This window comes from Pipistrellus kuhlii, unplaced genomic scaffold (assembly GCF_014108245.1).
Source record: "Pipistrellus kuhlii isolate mPipKuh1 unplaced genomic scaffold, mPipKuh1.p scaffold_m20_p_1, whole genome shotgun sequence".
Lineage (NCBI taxonomy): Eukaryota > Metazoa > Chordata > Mammalia > Chiroptera > Vespertilionidae > Pipistrellus > Pipistrellus kuhlii.
In genome coordinates this window covers 51848412-51863918 of record NW_023425404.1, presented here as the reverse complement: position 1 = coordinate 51863918, position 15507 = coordinate 51848412, and the positions used below count along the sequence as shown (strand labels likewise).

General features: G+C 45.1%; 1 protein-coding gene and 1 pseudogene across 1 annotated transcript in view; one reads left to right on the top strand and one right to left on the bottom strand.

Moving 5' to 3' along the window:
* Positions 1-15507, bottom strand: part of PLA2G4F (phospholipase A2 group IVF) — a 39326-nt gene that overhangs the window by 3229 nt on the left and 20590 nt on the right. Inside the window, exon 21 of the transcript XR_004989178.2 lies at positions 8959-8967. The gene's annotated coding sequence lies outside the window, so the exon portion shown is untranslated. The remainder of the gene's footprint in view (positions 1-8958; positions 8968-15507) is intronic.
* LOC118721254 lies at positions 3204-5535 on the top strand (annotated as a pseudogene).

The window sequence follows — 15507 nt, the reverse complement described above, 5'->3', positions numbered from 1 at the left end:
GGTTGGAATTACTTTCTGGGAGGAGATACAAGAGAACCCTCAGATGTGATTAAAGTATTCTATACCTCGCCGAAACCAGTTTGGCTCAGTGGTAGAGCATCGGTCTGCAGACTGAACGGTCCCAGGTTCGATTCCGGTCAAGCGCATGTACATTGGTTTCGGGCACATCTCCGGTAGGGGGTGTGCAAGAGGTAGCTGGTCGATGTTTCTCTCTCATCAACGTTTCTAGCTCTCTATCCCTCTCTCCTCCTCTCTGTAAAAAATACCAATAAAATAAAAAATAAAAATAAAAAAAGTTACAGATGAGGAAATCTCATCTCAGTAACTTATAAAAAATAAATAAATAAATAAATAAATAAAGTATTCTATACCTTGATTGAGTGGTGGTTACTCCTGGTGCAAATATTCATCCAGCTGCACACTCATCTGTATAAGTTTTACAAAATTTAAAATTTAAAAATACAACGAGTCTGCAATTGGCTGAAAGCAGAGAGCCAAAAATTAAACTGATTAATGGATCAGAACCCTAGAAAAGCTCAAATTCCTCTAAAAGTAAAGATGCAGATGAACCTGAAAACAGGAGGATTGTATGGAAGCTGGAAGAACATCCTGGTTTCATAAATGTTTTTCTGAAATCACCTGCCCACGCCCAGCAAAAGGTTAAAGATTTACTCTCTGAAGAGGAGGGAGAGCCAAGGAAAGCAGACTCCAGGACTACAGGCTCAGCCGTGAGCAGGGAAGTCCTCACACTGAAATGTGAGTTACCACCCACAGCCTTTTCCCACTCAGCCCTGAGAATGCTGGCAGCCAGCCTCACACCCACCGCCATCACCACTGCGGGAGAACAGAGAGTCCCTTTCAGTGAAACTGACAACAAAAGGGACAAAAACCTTCCAATCTGACAGGTAAGAGTCCCGGCCTGATGAGCTTACAGTGAAATCATTACTCAGTCAATTCAGACCATGTGCCCAGGGCTTCCAGAGATCACTTTTGTTCCTCACTCTTAAATGTGAACAAACAGCAGAGGATCACCAAGCATTTGAAGAAATCTTAAAGGTCATTTACTGATAACTGAAGATAAAAACTACAAAACAAAGATACTCGGAGGAAACAGACACAATGCAGGAAGCAGCACAACATTAAAAAATAGCTGTAGCTCGACTGATATGGCTCAGTGGTTGAGCATTGACCTATGAACCAGGAGGTCACATGATTCCCAGTCAGGGCACATGAGTAGGTTGCAGGCTCGAACCCCAGTAGGGGGCATGCAGGAGGCAGCTGATCAATGATTCTCTCACCATTGATATTTCTATCTATCTCCCTCTCCCTTCCTTTCTGAAATCCATAAAAATATTTCTTAAAAAAAAAAATTTAATTAATATTTTTGGTCAGATAAAAAAAAAAATGATGCATCTCTGCAAGAAAAATGGGATTCCACACTATGGAACATTCAGAACGTGGCAGAAACAAATAAAGTTAATAGAAGAATTAGTCAATAAAGTTGAAAAAGTCTCCCTGCAAGCAAAACAGAAATATAAAGAAATTAAAATAAAAGATTTAAGATTAGAAAATTCAGAAAGGCACCAAGAAATAAAATACCTTTTATTAGGAGTTTCAGGAACAGGTAATGAAGGAAATGATTTGAAAAATTATTAAAGAAATAACAGGAAAATATTGCTGAACCAGAAGAGTCTGGAGATTAAAAGGATTCACAGAACACTTGAGACTCTGCGAGCATCTTGGATTTGTGTAGGTTTTTTCTTCTCTATCTCAGGAAAGTTTTCTGTCATTATTTCTTGAAATACATTTTCCATGTGTACCTCAGTTCCCTTTCCTTCCGGAACCCCTATTATTCGGATATTGTTTTGTTTTGCATTGTCCCAAAGCTCCCGTAGGCTCTCTTCCTGCCTTTTAATTTTTTTTTTTTTCTAGAAGCTGCTCTAATTGGGTATTTTTTTTTTCCCATCTTGTCTTCTAGCTCACTGATGCGGTCCTCTGCTTCATTTAGTCTACTCTTGATGCTTTCTATTGAGTTCTTCATGGTAGCGATGTCATTTTTTATTTCTTCTTGGTTCTTCAATTCCTCATGGTTCTTCCTCATTTCTTCTCAGTTATTGTCAAATTTCTCTTCCATTCTTTTTAGCCATCCTATGATCATTACTCTGAATTCTTGCTCTGGTAGGCTGTTTGCCTCTGACTCGTTTACTTCCTTTTCTGGTGATGCCTGCTTTTCTTTCATGTGCGGGCTATTTCTTTGTCTCCCCATGGTCTCTCTTTTCAGGATGTCTGGTTATGTGGTGTTCCTTCTCCTTTCCGTGGGTGATTGAAGAACTCCCTTGAATCCACATGTTTGCGCCGATTGGGGCGTCACAGCTGCTCAATGGACTCCTCTGCTTGACACAGGACACTTGATAATAACAACAAGAAGATCCTTACGAATGGACACTGTCATGAAACCTCAGAAATCTGGATTAAAAGTGACAGGAAGAAACAAAGTCATACACAAAAGACTGGAAATCATAATGGAATTGAACTTAACAGCAACACCAGAGGTTAGGAGGCAATGGGAGACCTTCTTAAAAATCTAGACAGAAAGTGACTTCCAACTTAGAATTTTATCCCTAAACTATCAGTCAAAAGTGAGCGTGGAATATAGGTAAATGCAAAAGCAAGGTCTCAAGTTATTTTTACCTTTCTCATGAGCTATCAGAGCCATGCTTTCTGAACTTTGAAGAGCAGATGAGTCCCCTGGTGAACCTGGTAAAATGCAGATTCTGATTCTGTAGGTCTGGGGTGGGGCTTGAGATTCATAATTTCTTCAAGCTTATGCCAATGCTGTTGGTCCATAGACCACACTTTGGGAATTAAGTACTAGCGAATGTGTCCCACCAAAATGGGAGAATAAACCAAGAAAGAGGAAGAAGATCTAAGAAACTGAGGCTCCAGCATAAAAGCCAGTCAAAGAAAATACCCAGAAGGATGCTGAAGGGAAATCCAGGACATTACCTACAGGGTAACCAGTCTAAACTGGAACATCAAAAGCAGGAGGAGGTCAAGGAGGAAAAATTATGAAACTTATAATCACTTGGCATATTAATAGTCAACTTATACTCTGATGAGAGTTTGAGGACAAATTAGTGACAGTAACATAGAAAACTAAGCAAATGAGACTCAGCATCATGCAGCCGCTGCCTCCAGGGACAATGGTGGCCCGCCTGCTGCTGTGTGCCTGGCCCCAGGCCCCTGCCATCAGCCAGGAAGTGCCACCCCTCCCCCCTCCTGCCCCACAGCCCCTGAGCACCTGCTCTGGCCCGGACAGCACCTGCAGCCCAGTATTGTGCCCACCATGCACCACCTGCCCAGGCTGCCTGTTCCCAAAATTGAAGACACCATTAGAAGGTACCTCAGTGCCAGAAGGCTCTCTTGGACAATGGGCAGTTCAAGAAAACAGAAGAATTTTGAAAACAGGATTGGAAAAGAATTGCACAATCAGCTGGTTGCTCAGGACAAACAGAATAATCATATGAGCAACATTTCAGTGTCAAGAAAGGAAAGAGAGTAAGAGAGAAAAGGCAATTAATCAACATTAGGGCAATGCAAGTCAAACCACAATGATGGTTACCCACCAGACTGGCTCCAATCAAAAGGACAAACAATAACAAATGTTGCAAGGATGTGGAGAAATTGGAACCCTCGTACACTGCTGGTGGTAAAGGTACAGGCACTTTGGAAAAGACCATAGCAGTTTCTTAAAAGGTCAAACATATACTTAACCCATGACCTAGCCATTCCACTTCTAGTTATATCCCCAAGAGAATTCATAATAACCAAAAAAGTGGAAACAACTCAGATGTCTATCAACTGATGACAAATGTGCTATCTATACTAATAATAGAGGGATATGCAAATTGTCTGGGACGCTGTCACAGTAACAATCCAATAGCAGGCTGAGTGGGTGACAAGGTCAGCAGGAGGGTTAGTGAGGGACAACCAAACAACTGAACAGTAGGCTGCATGGGGCAACTAGGCCGGCAGGGGAGACCAGTTGGGGTGACAAGGCCTGCAGGGGAGGGCAGTTATTGGCAACCAGGCCTGCAAGGGAGGGCAGTTGAGGGCAACCAGGCTGGCAGGGGAGGACAGTTAGGGGCAATATCAGGCTGGCAGGGGAGGGTAGCTGGAGGGCGAGATCAGGCCAGCAGGAGAGCAGTTAGGGGGCGATCAGGCTGGTAGGCAGAAGTGGTTAAGGCCGATCAGACAGGTGAACAATTAGGAGCCAAAAGTCCCAGATTGTGAGAGGGATGTCCAACTGCCAGTTTAGGCCTGATCCCTGCTGGGGTCCCAGATTGGAGAGGGTGCAGGCTGGGCTGAGGGACACCTTCTGCCCTCATGCACAAATTTCATGCAGCAGGCCTCTAGTATCTATGTAATGGAACATTATTCAGCAATAAAAAGAAATGTCAAACTGATACATGCTACAACATTGATGAACTTCAAAAACATTATTGTCCCTGATCTTATATGTACTTAACTGCTTGAGACCCCACTGTCCTGAACTTTAATCCATTATGGCATTAGCCCTGACCCAAAGACTGAGTAGAATGAACAGCTCACCCGGGCGACCAACAGGACAGTTTCTGCCATCCGGTTTCTGAAGACACTCCCGGCTGGCCTTTTGGAAGCAGAAGCATTCCACTTGAGCCCTATACTAATAATAGAGGAATATGCAAATTGTTTATGCAAATAGAAGAATTAGTGAATAAAGTTGAAAAAGTCTCCCTGCAAGCAAAACAGAAATATAAAAGAAACTCATTTGCTTTGTGCCTCCCTCTCTGACTTGGTATGGAGCCTACTTGGTCAATGCATATCCGCCGGGTATGTCCCAGTATTTTCAGCTTTTCGATCCAACTCATTAACCCAGACCCAGTCAAGATGAACTCTTCACTGGTAATAAGGACATTTCTACGTCTTTGATGTCCTAGATCAAAATGGAACATTGTGAGCGCCTCTGAAGTCCAGGCTCCTCTGAATTGCATTCTCTCAGACAATAGCCCTGCCCCCAAGTTTCCACTGGCGTATCTGCCCAGTGAGAACCGAGACATCTGGGCAGAGCTCAGGCAGAAGCGATGAGGAGACCCTGAGGAAAGTGTACTCTGCTGTATTCTGTCTCTGCCTAGATGACTTCCCCTTTAAGGACCTTGTCCCATACCAGTGATGGCACACACCACTGGTTCAATAAACCCTTTAACCTCATTGTAGCCGAGGTTGGCACAGCTGCTGTCCCTCTGAGCGTGCTTGGGGCGATGGGGCTGCAGTGCTCAGGTTTCTCAACGAAGTGTCAAAAGGCAGCACTCAGGCCCCTGCCATCACTCCACAGAGCCCGCCGGCCAGCACTGACTCCTCCGCTGCTGTGCAGAAGCTCAACTTCAAGCTGAACGGTGCCGTAAAGACTGGCATTGTTGCTGCTGAGGAAAAGTTTGATGCCACTATGAGAACTGCATCCAGATTCAGAGAGGGGGCAAAGAATTATTTTTTTAATTGAATTTTTTTATAGAGAGGAAGGGAGAGGGATAGAGAGTTAGAAACATTGATGAGAGAGAAACATTGACCAGCTGCCTCTTGCACACCCCCCACTGGGGATGTGCCCGCAACCAAGGTACATGCCCTTGACCGGAATTGAACCTGGGACCTTTCAGTCCAAAGGCCGATGCTCTATCCACTGAGCCAAACCCGTCTCGGCGAGATTTCAATTTTAAGGGCATTAGATTAAGAGGGAAGGATTTGGAAAACTAACTCAGGTGTATTTATTGTTGAAGCAGAAATAAAATGTAATTGTTGGAGGAAAAAAAAAAAAAGAAAGCTAAGCAAATGAAAAATGAGGCAAGTATTAACTCCAAGAAAACTAAAAGGTAAGAATAGAAGGATATAATCGAACACTGCATAATCACAATAATGTACATAATAAATGTTGACCAAAAAATTATAAGAATATTGAGAGTTGAGGGAGAAAAGATAGAAAAAAGGGGAAAAAAAAGAAAAGGAAAAAAAAAAGTAGTGTCGAAATGAAACTGGGAGAGAGAGAGAGAGAGAGAGAGAGAGAGAGAGAGAGAGAGAGAGAGAGAGAGAGAGAGAGAGAGAGAGAGAGAAGAAGAAGAAGAAGAAGAAGAAGAAGAAGACGACTAAGAGAGAAAAGGGGAACAAGCTATATATATGTGGAGAAAATTCCAATAGAGCAACTACTAATCCTAGCAAATGCCAGCAACAAACTACAATCCCCAGTGTGGGACATGCAGGAGGCAGCTGATCAAAGATTCTCTCTTATCACTGATGTTTCTGTCTCTCCCTCTCCTTTCTCTCTGAAATCAATAAAACAGTATATATATTTTTAAAGACAGTAAAATATCTTCAAAATGCTGAGAGAGAGAAAAATGGCCAAATAAGAATTATGACTCAGCCAAACTTAAAACTGATTAATAAATGAAGATCCTATCAGATCCACAACTGAAAATCTATTACAACATCCCTCATCAACCACTTCTAAAGATTTACTCCTGGAAGAAGGAAATAGACTTGGAACAAAGGGTGAAAGAATAGTATTGGTGGGAAAACAAGTTAGTAAACCTATGGTAAATCAAAATATTGACTATCCTAATAATAATGATGATGAGTAATGTTGGCAATAATAAAGAAGGAAGTAAAACAGAACAATGTCAAGTCAAATGGAAAATGTGAGCTAATGCATTCTGAGTTTTGTGTTGGAAGGGAGAAAATAAATTAACTTTAAACTTTGCTAATTTAAGTAAGCAAATTAAATAAACAAGGTAAAATTTAATGAATTTACAAACAGAATAGAAATGGAGCAGATAAATTTCAATATAATAGGAAGGGGGTTAAAAAATAAAAAAGAATTCAGGGGGAAAAAACTTAGAAAAAGCAGTGTGAATAGAAGGCACAAAATAAAACTGGTATTGAATCTAAATATTTCAATAATCACAGTAAATATTAACAGACAAATTCATCAATTTACTTTCCTGTGTGATTAAAGTTTATCATCATAAAACAGTTTTAAAGGAGTGACTGTCAGTCTAGGGTTTCTAAAAACCACCAATTGCCATGATCAAGGGTGCACTGACAAACATAAGGACCCAAAAAGTGGAAAATAAGAGACTAGAAAAAACTGTATTAGGAAACACTGATCATTAGGAAATGGTATACATGTAGGTAAAAGAGATTTTAATGGGAAGATCATCAGAGATAAAAAAAAAAAATTGAATGATTAACAAAGACCTGAAAAATGGGAAAATATGCCATGTTCCTAGATAGAAAGACTCTGTACTTAAAGATGTCAGTTGTTTCCAAAGTTAATCTGTACGTTTAATGCCGTTCCTACTGAAAGTCACGAACAGTTTTCAATGAAACGTGACAGGTTTCCCCTAAGATTTTGCACAGAGGGGGTTGTTTTGTAACTTTGCTTTCCCACGGGGAGTGCCTTATGCAATTCCTCACAAAGACACTGCAGGGACAAAAATGAGAAGGGTCCATGGTATCTTATAAACTCTTCCTTGCTTTAATAAAATAAAAAAGCAAATTTCTGATTAATCAGAAAGAGAAACTGTGGCAGGCAGTTTGGGTCCAATCAAGACTGGGTTAAGCGGGATATTTAATACCATCTAAAGAAGTGTTAGCTGAGATAAAAGAATAACCATAAGCTAACCTGCCCCTGAGGAGGAGCACCCACAGAGGGACAATCTCAGAAGGGATCAGCCCTGAGGGAGAAGGTGGGTCCAGCCCTCTGGCTGGCAGAGACGTCTGCTGGCTTGGCCAGGCCAGAGCTGGTCTGGAGCTGCTGGGCAAGCAATAGGCACCTCTCCGGAGCAGGTGTCCGCAGCTGCTGGTGTGGGTGTCAGCGTGAGGCCAGGCACCGGGGAGGTGGGCAGGAGCCCTTGACAGCATCAGGGCAACGTGGAGGCCACTCTCTGCAGTGCAGGTGGGGGAGCAGGTGGTCAGCAACCGCTGACGTGGGTGTGAGGCAGGAGCTGGGAACCGGGGGCAGGAGCGTCTGTGTGCTCGGAGGCCTGTGCCCCGGGCCGGCTCCACCGATGTCTCTCACCCACGCCCAGCCCCAGCCCCGGCTACAGCAGGGGGGGCTCTCCTCCAGCCATGCCCCTCCGAGGAGCTCCCCAGGGTGCTCACTCCAAAGCAGGGACATGCACAGGAATCTTGTTCATGGCCGGGCTTATGCACCAGGGGCATGGGAGCCCAGAGGCAATAACGGATAACTGACAAACCACCGTGACTGCCGGGCAGCAGGCTTCCCTCCCGGACACGGTCACTCTCAGTTTCAGGCCGACCTTGAAGGGAAACTTTTCCTTTCCTCTGGAAGACGCTGCCTGGCCTGTCAAAAATCCATGCCTTCTCCCTCCGAAAAGACTCCGAGCCACGCTCTCTCACTCTCTCTTCCTGGTCTTGAGCTCTTGTTCCTCAATCTCCCCCTCTTCCCTCTCCGTTTCAGGGCTCTTAAAGGGGTCTTCTTGCCTCCGTTCTCTTCAGCTCCGTAACCCCTCCTTTATTTTCCATCTTTGTCACACACATGCACACCCTCAGTCAAGAACACATAAGAGTTCTGACTTGCCAACCTCACCGAATCCAAACCCTCCTACTGACCTTTGGGGTCCCCACTGCTTGGCTCTCCCTGGTGCAGCCAGCGACCTTCCTGCTCCGACACCCACAGTGAACTCCTCACGTCCCCTCCAGGATGACCCCCTCCCCACCCTCTGCTCCCCTCTCCCTCGCCCGGATGGCCTTTCTCCCCTCCTCTGACTGTTCTCTGTGACCTGATTAAGTCCCTTCCTTCAAGAAATCTTCTCCTGAGGATGTGCCTTTCTCCTCGGTCTTCTCAGCGGGCGGCCAGCACCAGGCCGCCCACCCCTCAGCACCTAGCTCTGTTCTTCCCACAGAAACTGCTGAGGGCTGCTCATCTTCCCCACAAGCCGAGTCCTAAAGCCCCAGACCCAGACTGGCCCTGGGAGTGGCCCGGGGCTGATGCCCGTCGGGTGGAGGGCTGTGAGGTCGTGGGGCAGATCGGGCAGAGAGGGCCTGTGTCTGTGCCTCACAGCCGGCTGGCCCTTTCTGCGCTGCACCGTCCGGCTCTGGGCCGGGCCCCCAGGAGCCCCCAGGCTGCAGGAAGTACCTTGTGCAATGCTCAGTGAGGGTGGAGCCTGACAGCTGCCCAAGTCACAGTCCTCACCCAGGGGCGGGTGGGGCTGGTGGCCCGGGTGTAACAGCAGCCAGTTGGGTCAGTGTGTGACGGACAGACAGATGCACCACATATTGTTCTTGAGGCTTAGCCCGGCTCACGCTGGCTCTGTTTCTGACTTGATTGAAGGTTCCCAGGTGCAGAGTCCTTTTTTCCTTTTTAGACTTGAGCCTTTCATGATGCTCTCCACACCCAGGCCCCAAACAGAGCACAGGTTAAGTAAGCACTCAAAGATACAGGGTGTTATGGTGGCTAGTTGCCTGCGTGTTGGAATTTATAGAAACCCTGAGTGGACACGTTGGATGAGCCTGAGTAAACTGAGTGCCCCGCCCCCTGCAGTGGGAGTCTCCCTTTTGCTCTGTTCCCGCAGGCTCTGGGCACAGCCTGGCTGCATGCTGGTCTCTCTCTTTTCCAAAGGACATGGGGAACGCTCCCGGAGGCCTGTCCACTCCTGTCCCGCTCTCTGTTGGCAACTCCCCCCGCTGCAATTGGCTCTTTTTCATTCACAGGTGTTTCTCCCAGTACATTCCTTGCGTGTAAAGCCCCTTCTCAGGGAAGCTGAACTCACACAGGCCCCGTCCCTACGGGGGGGGCTTCCTTAGGAGAAGGACCCTGAGAAGGGTCATGAGAGGAGAGTCTGTCCCAAACCCTGCAGCGTGCCAGCTGGGGTGAAGCAAATCTTGAGTGGGAAGTGGGGAGGCGAGTCTCCTCATGCCTCACGCCCCACATTCTATCCTGGGCTGGAGTCGCCTCTCAGGCCAGGCCATCCCTGACTCTCGTTGCCCGCACGCCCTGGTCTGAGCCTCTGGCCGGCACTTCAAAGCCATTCTTCTGGGGCACGAGAATACCTGCTGTGAATATTGTTTGGTTGGACCAGGGCTCCTTTAGGACTGGGGGGAAGTTTATTGCCAACACTCCTCAAACCTGCCATGGGAGTAGAGAGAACTTTAGGTGGGATGCAGCCCTCGGCACTGAGACCAGCTGCTAAGGGGATTGGGTCTGGAAGGCCAGGGAACTCCAGCCCAGGAGGATCCTGGCCGTGCCCAGTGCTGATTGGCTTAAAGTTTGGGGTCCCCACTGCTTGGCTCTCCCTGGTGCAGCCAGCGACCTTCCTGCTCCGACACCCACAGTGAACTCCTCACGTCCCCTCCAGGACGACCCCCTCCCCACCCTCTGCTCCCCTCTCCCTCGCCCGGATGGCCTTTCTCCCCTCCTCTGACTGTTCTCTGTGACCTGATTAAGCCCCTTCCTTCAAGAAATCTTCTCCTGAGGATTTGCGGGCACAATTCCGGTCAAGGGCATGTACCTTGGTTGCGGGCACATCCCCAGTGGGAGGTGTGCAGGTTTAAGCCTTAAACCTCCAGACCTTGGAGGATCAGAGAGTGGCTCTTGGGGTCTCTGGAGGCCTCCTCCTGCCCCTAACCTTCAGGGTATCAGTCTGCAGCATGTCACTGTTGTCACATGGGTGCAAGAAGTGGTAAAACTCTTTCCCTTTGGACATAAATGTAGGGGAGAGAATAGAGTGAGGAGAAATCAAAAAGTGTACTTGGCTGCCCAGGACACCTGCCTCGGGGGGCGGGAGAGAAGGCGTTCGGGAGCAGGTCACAGAGGCCTCCCACTCAGCTGGTGAGATGAGGCCTCCAGGTTGGGCACAGGCTGGCTTTCATGGGTGGAACTAGAAATATGAGTAGACTGGTCCCCACTGAGACTCCAAAGGGACCACTGCTGTTTATCATTCTTCCTCAGGAATAATAAGGTCAATCATCAGGTCTATGTTCTATCATTGTAATCATTCGCTGACCCCCACTCTCAACCGGCTTGCCCATCACTTGCTTCATTATACTCGCTTGGCAGCACACAACCCTGATGGAATCCAACTCTTGGACCACTTGGCACCTGCACCCACAGAGCTGACAGTCTCACTTTACCTCCGTGACCATGAGCATCAGGTAGGTCCTTGTGCTGCTCAGCAGATCCAGTCTGTGTCTCTAGTCGATGTGCCCTTTCACTCTAATGGCTCGGTCATACTTTCTCCTCTATCCAAAAACCTCCTCCCAATTCTCAGCTGATAGCCTGGATTCCTATTTTCAGGTATACTGAGAAATAGAAACAACTAGAAAAGAACTTCCCCAAGCTCTCACCACCAACCATCTCTGTTCTTGCTGCGTCCCCAGCCTTCCCTTTTGTAACTAGTGGTCAATCGGCCATCTCTTATGTAAGGCCAACCCACCCACTGTCCACTAGATCCTATCCTTGCTTCCTAACTCATGGACATTGCTCCAGAATTTTTATTTTTTTAATTTTTATTTTTTATTTTTGTCTAAAGTTTTACATATGTCTGCTTTTTCTCCAATTGACGCCCCTCCCACCCCAAGCCATTCCCACCCTGGGCAAGTCCCCACCGCCCCAGTGCTTGTGCCCATCGGTTATGCTAAGATGCATGCATACAAGTCCTTCAGTTGCTCTCTAACACCCCCCACCTCGCCCACTCCCCTGTCATTTGTCTCTGGATCTATTCTTGTTCACCAAATTAAGTTGATCATTATATCCCACATGTGACTGAGATCATGTGATATTTATTTTTCTCTGACTTATTTCGCTTAGCATAATGCTCTTCAGTTCCATCCATGCTGTTGCAGATAGTAAAAGTTTATTCTTTTTCATAGTGGCCTAGTATTCCATTGTGTAGATGTACCATAGTTTTTTAACCCACTCATCTGCTTATGGGCACTTAGGCTGTTTCCAAATCTTAGCTATTGTACTGCTATGAACATAGGGGTGCATATATCCTTTCTGATTGGTGTTTCTAGTTTCTTGGGATATATTCCTAGAAGTGGGGTTACTGGGTCAAATGGAGCTTCATTTTTAACTTTTTGAGGAAACTCCATACTGTCTTCCACAGTGGCTGCACCAGTCTGCATTCCCACCAGCGGTGCAGGAGGATTCCACTCCAGAAATGTTTCATCCTCTTTCCTGCATCATCACTTTTCTTCTTCTATTGGATCATACCCATCAGTGACTAAACATGCAGTAATTCCTCATTCTCATATCAAAAATTCTCTTCCCCCCAACATATCACATCTCTTTAGTTACTTCTCCATTCCTTTGATCTTCTTTATAGTCCCTCAAATGAGTTTCCCTCCTCCCACTCTCTCTTGAACCATCAGGTTTCTCTCCTACCACTTCACCAACGTGCTCACCAGGCCCCCAGGGAACCCACATTGCCAATCCAGTGATGAGCCCTTTGTCTTACTTGGTCTTTGTCTTACTTGGCCTCCCAGGGGCATGTAAGGCGGCTGGTGATGCTCTCCCCTGGGAACGCTCTCTCCCTCTAGTTTCTGGACACCACACTTAGTTGGCATTTCTTCTCCCTCACCAGCTGCTCCTTCACAGTCACCTCTGCTGCCTCTTCCCACCTTCCTGACTCTCAAGGTTGGGGTGCCCATGACTCAGCTCTTAGACTTCCTTTTGTCTTCTTTTCTCTGTCTATACTCACTTAATGATTTTCTCCCAGTCTCTCAGCCTTAACTGCCATTTCTAAAGTGATGGTTCCCAAATTGATATCACTAGACCAGGCCCCCCAATTCCAGGCTCATGTTGCTGAGTCCTTCTTTCTGGGGACCTGGCTTTCCTTTAAGGCAATGGATTTCAGTTCCAGAAACTGGAATGTGTATATAAAATCATCTAGTCCTATATCTTAGATATAATAATATATCAATATATTAATGTGTAATTAATAACATGGGTCGATTATATATAACATCCAAGGCAATTATACATTCTTTTCTATGTACTGCCTGTTCATCTACAATACTTTGCCTATTTTTCTATCAGGTCTTTGGGCTTCCCTTTTTTTGAATTTTAAGAGTTCTTAGCATATAAATAAAATAAACCAGCCAGAGAAAGACAAGTCCTGTGAGGAGATCAGGCCTCTGCCCTCGGGCTGGTTCTCATGCCAAGGGCTTTTCCCCAGCCTCCTGGAGGTCAGCCAGCACCACCAGGAGCCTCTGGCACAGCAGATAAAAGAAAGAGAGAGCACATGCGTGTGCGCACGGAGACATGCGAGGTGGAACATCTCCTCCCCGGCCAGGAAGCGGGAAGGAGATGAGGCAGATCCACGGGGCAAAGGCAAGGAGACTTGTGAATTGTCCCAGAAGACCAGTCCTACCCCCGTCTAGGGGAGAGTGGGACCTGAGTACCCATCACTCTAGTCAGCAGCCCAGCCGCCCTGACTGCCCGCTGTGGCCCAGTTCTGAGCCAGCCTGCTCTGAAGGCACCTGGCAGGTGCAGGGAGCAGTGAGGACCAGTCATTTAGGACCAGCCCAGAGGCCTTTCTTCTTGGCAGCTCGGAGCAATCAGCACCCCGTGTAAAAGAGTAACCACCGTGTATTGAGGGTTTGCAGCGTGCCAGCCACCGTGCTCGGCTTGTCACACACCTTGTCTCATCTCGCCCTCACGGCACCCTGTGAGCGGCCCGTGAGCCTCAGGGAGGCAGGCGGCTCTCAGACCAAGAGGCTTCGAATGTGTCAGACTCAGCTGGTCCCGAGGAAGAGTGGTGCCAATTCAGATTGGTGGTGCATTTGGGGACTAAAAAGTGCAGTGGGGATAAAAACAAAACAAAACAAAACAAAAAAACCCTCAGATATTGTTAATAGAATAAACTTTTATACAATAATACCTAAAATTTCTTTATTATTTAGGATATACAATAGTTAATTCCAACTTAGAAATATTTCTTTAAAAAAAAATTTAGTAAACTTACCGTGTAATTATTATTATTTTTTTTAAGTTGGGGAGTGATCTTAGCCTGTCCTCTTTTTTTTTTTTTTTTTTTTTTTAATGATATGGGAAGTACTTTATTTTAACATGTGACACCACATAACAGCCACATTTTTACAGCCGCCCAACCACAGTATAGATTTGAATAGGAAAAATGGCTCAGAAATAGCAGTATTAGTGATTCAAGTATTGATCTTTATTTGATAAAGGATAGAAGTTTTGATGATTGATTTACCAGAGTTTTAAAATGTAATTTTATACTGAATTCTTTTCTTAAAAATAACATTTTTTAATTAAATATAAATTAGGTCTAGTCACATAATGAAACTGCATTTGAAAACATGCTTAAAATTCCCATCTCAGTCAATTTTGCTCTTGGTATTAAAAATGCCTAATTCCCTCATCATGTTGTAGGCCTCAGCGTCTCTTATACTATTTCCAAAGGACTTCCTAGGAAGTAATGAATGTCTATCTTCCTTCAGAAAGACAGTGATAATCTGGAATTTTCTTACCATATTCCCCCATATATATCTTCTGCCCTTTTGAGATATGCTTCTTATTGGCACAGCAGAAAAATATAACAGTATAATTTTGAAAACCTAAATTCTAAGCCTATGTCATAACTGTAAATAGGTCATGAAACTTACTTAGATCTTTGTTTTCAACTGTAAAGGAAAGTCATACTTGTTATTTTTATCTTCACAGTAACCCTTAGTTAAGTAAGATAGCATTACAATAATTTTTAGAGGAAATTCATTCTCAAAGAGGTTACACAATCCAGATAAAATCTCACAGGTAGTAACATAACAGAGTTGGACTTGAACAGTTTTGCTGAAGACCCTAGTACTGTTGTGCTCATAAATTTGTTAAATGCAGCAACATTTCCCAGGTCCCTTCCAATGATCACATTCCAATGATCATATGCTTCTACTTGCTATTTTCTTTCTACCAGAATTTAAATTAGAAAATATGTATATTTGGTCACCAAATTTATCATGGTTCTTTGATTTAATCATTCTTTAAAATTTTCTTGAATTTTTACAGTAAATCTAGAAAAAATTATTTTTTTCAGATAGTTCCACTACTGCCTACCTCTATGAAGGCTCTTGGACTTACCTGTTTGCTTTCAAAGTACAGATTTGCTAAAATTTTAAAACACTAACTCTTTTTTATACTTTTAAGATATTTCAAAACAAAATTTAAAAAAGGCCTTACTGCCGAAACCAGTTTAGTTCAATGGATAGAGCGTAGGCTTGGGGACTGAAGGGACCCGGGTTTGATTCCGGTCAAGGGCATGTACCCTGGTTGCAGGCATATCCCTAGTAGGGGGTGTGCAAGAGGCAGCTGATCAATGACTCTCTCTCATCAATGTTTCTAGCTCTCTATCTCTCTCCCTTCCTCTCTGTACAAAATCAATAAAATAGATATTAAAAAAAAGGCCTTACTAATCCTTATTCCATGTAGTAATAAAAATG